At 39.4% G+C, this 8,513-nt stretch overlaps 1 non-coding gene across 1 annotated transcript; it reads right to left on the bottom strand.

Moving 5' to 3' along the window:
• Positions 1–7,977: 7,977 nt before the first annotated feature.
• Trnai-uau (transfer RNA isoleucine (anticodon UAU)) lies at positions 7,978–8,051 on the bottom strand. Its single transcript has one exon. It is a non-coding gene; the product is annotated as a tRNA-Ile (tRNA).
• Positions 8,052–8,513: the final 462 nt, after the last annotated feature.

The following is an 8,513-nucleotide window of genomic DNA, read 5'->3' as shown; positions in this document are numbered from 1 at the left end:
ATCCCTTCCATCACCCCTGGAAGCGTATCCTATCTGGTACGTAGTGGACTCCTAGATTGAAACATGAGTTTTTCCTGGGAATTCTGGTTATTTGTGATCCTAGGGTGAGCAAGGAGCAGGCTTTTGTGTTGTCACTCTTTATCAGGGCATTGCTTGGACTGGCGCACGTGCTCCTAAAGGTCTCTCCAGATAATCAGTGTCATTCGCATTGTGTTTGTATTCCTCTGGCCTCGTTTTCTCTCTCTCTCGCACCATGTTCCATCTTCCTCAGGAAAGCATTCATTTGCTTTAGCTTTACCTAGTCTAATTGACAGGATCCATTGTCATCTTCCTAAAACTTTTGTTCTTCTGGTCTTTATTCCTCCAAAGTGAGAATGCCATGCCCATTTAAAAAAAAAAAAAAAAAAGATTTCTTGAGCTGATCCCATACAGGGCAGCACTCTACATAAAAAGGCAATGTTAACCCAAGACAGAGCAACTTATAAACACCAAAAGCCAAGACAGGAACCGCGCATCGACCAGAAAAAGAGCCCTGCATTTTTGCAAAGGATTTTGCAAAGGGAAGAAAGAAATATGCTTAAATAGTGACATAACTTGTACTTGGCCCATTTGAGACAAATTTTGAAAACTTACTGCCAAATCTGGAGGAGGAATTTTTCCAAGGAGCAGGATTCCACCTCCAATCTTCGCCCTGAGTGGAAGCAGTAATTCAGTTGGTATATCTGAAAGACTTGACTTCATATTGAGAATTGCACTGGCAGTTCTGACCAGGACTTCCCACCACAGCCTTTAGATAATGGTTCCTATCCATTGCCCATGACATGCTGTGCCTATTGCTTTTGGTGATTGGGGATTAGGGGAAGACTTGGTGAATTGTCACTGGCAGATAATGAAAAGGGACCTTCATATTTCCTGATTATCTAGAGAATCTTATTTCCACTTCTCAGTATTACTTAACATTAGAGAAATGAATCCTCTTGTAGTAAATTTAGAACTAAAAGGATATCCATTAGCTTGACTAGCAAAATGTTTCAGTTAATGGATTCTACTAGGCATTCAAATTTAGATTATTCTGGGTTCTAAGAATTCAATAATTTAGATTATTCTGGGTTCTCTTATTAAGTACAAAATTTTACCAAACCATCCTCAGTCTCAGACACACATCTCTATCCAACAGTAACCCCATCAGGGAAGTTTATTTTAGAGCTGCCTGCCATTCATCCATAGGGACTTAGTACAGTCAACCAATGAATCAGTTGTTTTGGTGTACAATCTAGGGGGTTGCTCCATGCTGAAAAGTGAGTCAGTATATGCCTATTTATCCATTCCTTGTAGTTTGACTCCTCTTCAGGTACCTTGTCTCCCCGATTGACATTTTCCTGGCAATCTGCCTCTGACCATCTTCCATCTTTTAATTTAAAGTTTTGATTTTCTGTAATCGGTTGTTACTGCAGTCTCCCTTTTTGGGACCAACAAGATTTACAAGTGGCAGCATTTGGAGTGGAAGGACCTGGCATTCAATTCCGGATTCACCCACACTGCAGAATGAAAGAGGAAGAAATCTCTTACTGAACATTTTGATTTAATTGGGCAGATTTGGGGTTCAGCCTGGTACTTTCTAAAACCTTCCAAGGCATTCTTATGCTCAATGAAGAGAACTCCTGTCCTTCACTGATGCACTGAAGGAACACTTGGGTCTGTGAAACCAAAAGGGTGGCCAATGGTGGGGCATCTAACTTGGACTTTCTCTCTCTCTCTTTTAATTAATTAATTAATTTATTTATTTTTTATTTTTATTTTTATTTTTTGGTGGTGCTAGGGACTGAACCCAGGGCCTTGTGCATGCAAGACAAGCACTCTACCAACTGAGCTATATTCCCAGCCCTTGTTATATTTTTTAAGGGGGGAAAAGCCCAAATTCCTATTTATAATACTGTTCACATTTATCTGAAATGGTATCTTGGAACATCCTCTGAAACAGAGAAAACATGTGAGCTCAAGTCCTGGTTCTAACATCCCAACTATGTAACCTTGGACAAGTCCCTTTATTTTTCTTGGGTTTTGCTGTTAAAAACTCCAGCAATGTGAAGATGACAATCTCTAGTGCACAGGATTAGTATGAGGATCAAATTATAATAAGGACAATGGCCTTCCATTGCATGCTGGCTCTGATGCTCAGGCACCTCCAAGTACTTTGTGTGAATTGTCTCATTTAAACCCTTGCAAAATCCCAACTGAGGCAAGAAGATAGTACACTGAAATGTGCTCTATAACTGGTAAAAGTCTTATAAACATACAATATAATTATGCTTCCATATGGTAGAAAAATGTATTGGTTTGATTGACTTTACTTCTTCCTTTTACCTTAGTCTTCCATTGTTTTGCAAAACTCTCTTACATGTACATTGACAACAATTATATAACTGAAAAGTAGAGATACCAAGATTTACATTTGACTTTGTTAATGCCAAGGTCATTTGTCTTTCCACTGTACTTGACTGGTTCCTGGCTTATTGCTAGAGCATGTTGGAACCCTATTTTCCTTACCACGTAGAATGTGATCCACAGAATTGACTGCACTGAAACCTAAAGAAGTTTCAGAGTTGAAAATGTTTAGGTTTGTTTTTTGTTTTCCTATCACTAAATAGTTTCTGTACTTTGACTGTGGAGTGCATCTATTCCAGGGCTAAATGTCAATTCTGAGCCTATGAAACACAGTTATTGATTTGGATATGAAGTCCTTCAGACTTGCCAAAATGTGGACCAATGATCCTGAACTTGGCAATGGATTTCTTAACTGAGAAACCCATAATTGTTCTGCTTTCACAGCTACTGTATTTTGCACCACTTTTTAGAAGAGGCAGGAGATGTAAAACACCCCTTGATGATTTTATTTATTTATTTATTTTTGCACTGCAGATTGAACCCGGGGTGCTCTACCACTGAGCTATATCCCCAGTCCTTTTTATTTTCTTATTTTGAGACAGGGTTTTGCTAAGTTGCTGAGGGTCTCACTAAGTTATTAAAGCTGGCTTCAAACTTGCACTCTTCCTGCCTCAGCTCAAGTCACTGAGATTACTGGCATGCACCACAAGGCCCTATGTGGAACATCTTTGTATCACGTACTTGAAGCTTTAGGATTCCCACTAATTGTAACTAGTTCGCTTGTGTGTAAATCCTGATGTGTACAATGAATTCAGCCCTGATTCAGTTCATTTTATGGAGTATCCCTTGGGTACCTAATTTATCCAGTCAGCTCTGATACTGTATTATAGATTAATGCTACATTTTGCTTTCTTCTGTCTCTTCATTTTCTATGTTCCAGAAGGCAGGAACAGTTCAGTTCTGCTATGTGATTGTAGCTCTAGTAAAAGTTTTATTTAAACTGAAACTAGTTTAAAATATGATTTTTTTAAATTACAGATTTTATTTATTCTTGTTAACTTTCCCTGGTTTCCATGAGTGGACTGCCCCCTTGTGGACAAGAAATATCAACTCATGAGAAATACAGTAGCAGTGCTTTTGCTACAATCTGATTTTTCTTCAGTTAGTATTAATTATATTAATGTGAATAATAACAACAAGTTAATTTATAATATATCAAGCTCAATAAAAACAGAACTCTAAGATTTCTCCAGATATTTTTGGAATATCCTCAAGTATGAGGACAGAGACACTCTTCACAATCAATTTCCATTTGTCTAAAGTGATTGGCAAATTGTGAATTCTAATTAGTAGGTTATCTCACTGTCACTTACATTACTTACATAGATTAGCCATTTTCAAAGAATTAGTACAGTATGTAATGACATTATACAGGGACTACTGAATATCCACTTCAGTTGTACTTGACAAAAATAAATAATACTTAAAAATGTATTTTAGATATTTAAATTCAATTCTCCTTTCCTCTGAGAGAGATATTCCTGATATCACTCTCATACAGGTAAGGAAACAGAATTATCACACAGCTATAAAATGACAGAGATAGAATTTAACCTGGGTAATTGGGTTCCAGAAACTATGCTCTTAGTCCTATGCTAAAGGCTCTTGATTACTGATCACAGAACTTTTCCAGATTCCACAGGATCTCTCACCTCAGCATTCTGTTCACATGCTATCAGTGCAGGTGTCATAGGAGATTATAAGTGACTTTTAGGGCCAGGTGCAATGGCACACGCTTATAATCCCAGTGGCTTGGCAGGCTGAGGCAGGAGGATTGCAAGTTCAAAATCAGCCTCACTTAGCGAGTCCCAAAGCAATTCAGTGAGACCCTGTCTCAAATTTTAAAAAAGGCTGGGGATGTGGCTCAGTGGTTAAGTGCCCCTGGGTTCAATCCCCAGTACCAAAAATAAATAAATAAATAAATAAATAAATAAATAAATAACATATAGCAAACCCACTTCCTTTCCCTTCCTGTACCTCCCACTACCCCCACTACTGTTGTCACACCTGTTGGAGCATTGTACATATTAGGGGTACAATAAACAACTCTTATCCATGCATTTGGATTATTCAGTCTATTTGCCTCCCATTTATTTTCCACAAAAACCAGATGTAGGACAGATCCCACATAAACACAATCTGGTTGTCTCTTACATAATTCTTCACATGTGTTAGAATCATATGTAGCACATCCAGATCAAAACAGGTGTTACTCAATTTGATAAAGGAGACTATGTATCTTGTTTCATTCTTCTGAGTCAAATTTTCTCATTCATGTCAGAAAAACCAGCTTCACATTCCTACCTATAGGCCCTTAAAGGCATGGTTATTTTGCCATGCTGGGGATGGCACCTAGTAGGTCTTGTACACATGAGGCAAGTTCACTATCTCTGAGCTGCATCTCCAGACTTTAAAGGGGTTCTTTGACACTGGACTTAAGGAAGATCTTGGGAAGATTTATTGAAAATCACTGGGCTCATATTCCAGAGTGAGTCCTATACAACAAACTCTCAATATCCCATGAGTTCACTCTTCCAAGTGTAGTGGGAGAGCAAGCAGTCCTGAAGCACTCCTGGTAACCCATGTTATTCCTGTCCCATGCAGCTGGGAGATTTGCTTTCAGTCTCAGGCCCTTATGGACTTGCCTACCCACCCATGAATCAGGCTCACTGGGGATGCAGTTTTCTAACTCTCTCACCTGACTATTGTATGGCCTTGATCTTTGCAAGGGTTTGATCTTCTTTCTGAAACTTTCTATTTGGAGAACCAAAAGCAAACCTATTACACAGGCTCCATGCCTGACATGGTGCTCAGCATGTAAGAAACAATAATGGAAGAGATTGGCTGTTGAACATATCTGGGGTTTTTATACAACCATTTTCCTGGGAATCACTAAGGCTCTTGGAAGCTGTTTCTTCAGATATATTTTTGAATATAGGAAGAAGAAGCTACATCAGCGGTCTGAGAAGAATAGCATGGTTTCAACATACAGCCTAATATATCTAGGAACAAAGGTGTACTGCTTTGTCTTTAAATTTAACATTAATAGTACCAGAAATAGTTCTTATCCATGCTTCCAAAAAGCTCATTATATGTGGTCTTTGATTGATTTTTAGAAAATGTAGAACAATCCAGGGGAAATACTCCAAAGGGTGATATAACTTTAAAGCATTTCATTTTAAACACACATACACACACACACACACACACACACACACACACACACACACACACTAAATGAAATATAATAATTGTCCTGCCCAAAGTATGTATATAATTAATATAGACTTTAATGAAGTCCTCCCACCAAAGAAAAAAGAAAAAAACTTACCATCTGCATTCACCCAGAAGCACATGCACGGCTGAAATCAGACAGTCTGGGTGTTTTGGACACAAAAGAAACCTTTGAAAATTCTGATTTGAGCATATGAGTGTCAAGAACCCCCAGAACACAGCCAATCCAAAACGTGCTACAGTGTGTGCATTCAGAGGGCATCAATGTGGCTCTTTAACGGTTTCTCAGAATCCCAGGAAATTGTGATTACATGGCATTAGCTTTTCATTTTCTGAAGAATGGACGAAAAGCATGAAAGTCCACTTGACAATGTGAAGAAAAGTATTTCTGGTTCTGGTAAACTTGTGCTATTCTCTGATTTTAAAAAACTACACAGAAAGTGCCTTTAAGACACCACACAATTATTCATACAATTATAGCTCAGTAGTGCTGGGTCTGCAGGGATTACAGTCTTAGCCAGGCTGAAAAAGATGCCCAAATGGCTTTTGTTCTCACTGAACAGTCTCTTAGTCGAGGATGGAATTCATTCCAGTGATATCATGAAATTCTTTTCCATTCTCCAGGAGATGCTCTTCTTTTTCCATGGATGTAACACTAATTCGGAATTGGCAGGGAAGATATTGCCAAATAAATAACTGTGGGTTTGGGCTGGAAATTCGCTTCATTCAGTTACTTGACACTACATTTGCTACACGGAGGAGGAAAGTACTCAGTACTCCACCGTGGGTACAAATTGTGGAAATAACATTGACTTGACCCTATTATATGTACACCAATAGTTTTTACTGAATATCAATTTAAAAGCACCAGGAATAGGACCAGATTCTCAGTGATTTATAAGGGTACTTACATGACTCCAAATATTCCTGCAGAATTTAGGTTAAAAAATAAAGTAAAAATCAGAATACTTTAGGACAAGATCAGGATTGGGGATATCCGTCACTCAAAACTCTTATCAGCTCATTGCATTGTGAGCTCATCAGATGATACACAGTATTATCAGAGATCTCAGAGTTTCCTTGAATTTTGACATGTGTAAGAATGACTTGGGGCCAGGTGCAATGGCGCAGGCTTATAATTCCATCAACTCAGGAGGCTGAGGCAGGAGGATTGCAAGTTTGAGAGGAAAGCCTCAGCAATTTAGTGAGGCCATAAGTAACTTAGCAAGCCTGTCTCAAAATGAAAAACAAAAAGGGTTGGGGATGTAGCTCAGGGTTAAGCAGCCCTGGGTTCAATCCCCTGTACTAAAAAAGAATTGCTTGGGGACTGGAAAGTGTAGCTCAGTGGTAGAGCGATTGCCTAGCCATGCTGGGTTCAATCCCCAGCACTGCAAGGGAGAAAGAAAAGATGGGAGAAGAGAATTGCTTGAATAGGTGTTTCCTTATTAAAGATTCCCCTCCATCAGGGGTTGTGATCCATTTTATTTGGTGTGGGGCCCAGAAGTCAGCATCTGGACACATACTGGATGATTCTGTTGCAGGGTCTGGGGTAAACTCTTACAGAAATGTAATATACTACTTTTTCATGCACTTGTAATGCCCACCTTTTTGAACCTTCAGATTGTCCCCATCTGCTAAAGTGCTTTAACTCATGTCGTTGAGGTCAATTCATCTTAAGGCTTAGATAAATGTTTATTTTTCTTTCACACATAACAATATAGTCATAAACAGTCCCTCCTTTGTCACCTGACTGGGAATGGTAAAGGAGATGAATTGTGTCAAAACCCTTCCTTAGCTATACATATCTTTAAACAACCCAAGTTTGAATTAACTTCCCATGTCTGGACATCTCTTTATCTTGCAATGATGAGAAAAATTACATGTGTTAATTCCTTTTTCACTCATGTTGTGTATTGTTGCTCTCAAAGTATAGTCCATGGTCCAGTAACGTATCAGCCTCACCTGGGAATTGATTAGAAACAGAATACAATGTCAGGTGTGATGACACACACCTGTAATCCCAGCTTCTTGGGACGCTGAGATAGGAGGACCATGAGTTCAAGGCCAGCATGGGCATCTTGGTGAGACCCTGTCAAAAAAATCTTTTTAAAAGATCTGAGAATATAGCTCAGTGGTAAAGTGCCCCTGTACCTCTCTCCATCAAAAAAAAAAAAAAAAAAAAGAATGAGAGAGACATAGAATCTCAGTCTCAGGACTCATCCCAACCTACTGAATCAAAATCTGCAGTTTGAACAAGACTTTAGGGATCCTGGTGAATAGAAAAGATGCCCCTTCCTTTGGGGGGTGCTGGGGATTGAACCCAGGGCCTTGTGCTTATAAGGCAAGCACTCTACCAACTGAGCTATCTCCCCAGCCCCCAAAAGATGCCATATTTAAAAGGCTTAAACAGGTTGGTATGGGATCTCTTGTTGCAAAATTAGGTACATAATTATTATTACTCTAAGTAATAAGTCTCCCACTGAGCAAGAAAATTCTCTGGACTGAAATGGACACTTTCTTTTCCTTCCAAGATCACTTAATTAACATTACTGCTAAGAGTCTGGGCTCCATCACCAGCTTTTGCCCCGGAACCTTGGAAAGTCCTATGATGTGGATTGCCTCAGGATTCTTAGTCCGGTGACAGAGTTTCACCGCAATGTACCACTCTGCCTTTCCCAGTCTCCCCTGAACTTGGTCCTTCCAGATGCCAGGTCTCACTTGCACAAGCTTGAGAAGTCTCACCAACAAGCAAGGCCCTGGGAGAGGGGCTGGCAGAGGCCAATGCTAATGAGAACTGAGCAGGACACTGCCCTCTAGAGGACTGTGATGATAAT

This window comes from Sciurus carolinensis, chromosome 10 (genome assembly GCF_902686445.1).
Source record: "Sciurus carolinensis chromosome 10, mSciCar1.2, whole genome shotgun sequence".
In the NCBI taxonomy this organism is placed as follows: Eukaryota; Metazoa; Chordata; class Mammalia; order Rodentia; family Sciuridae; genus Sciurus; species Sciurus carolinensis.
This window is presented reverse-complemented; position numbering and strand designations above follow the sequence as displayed.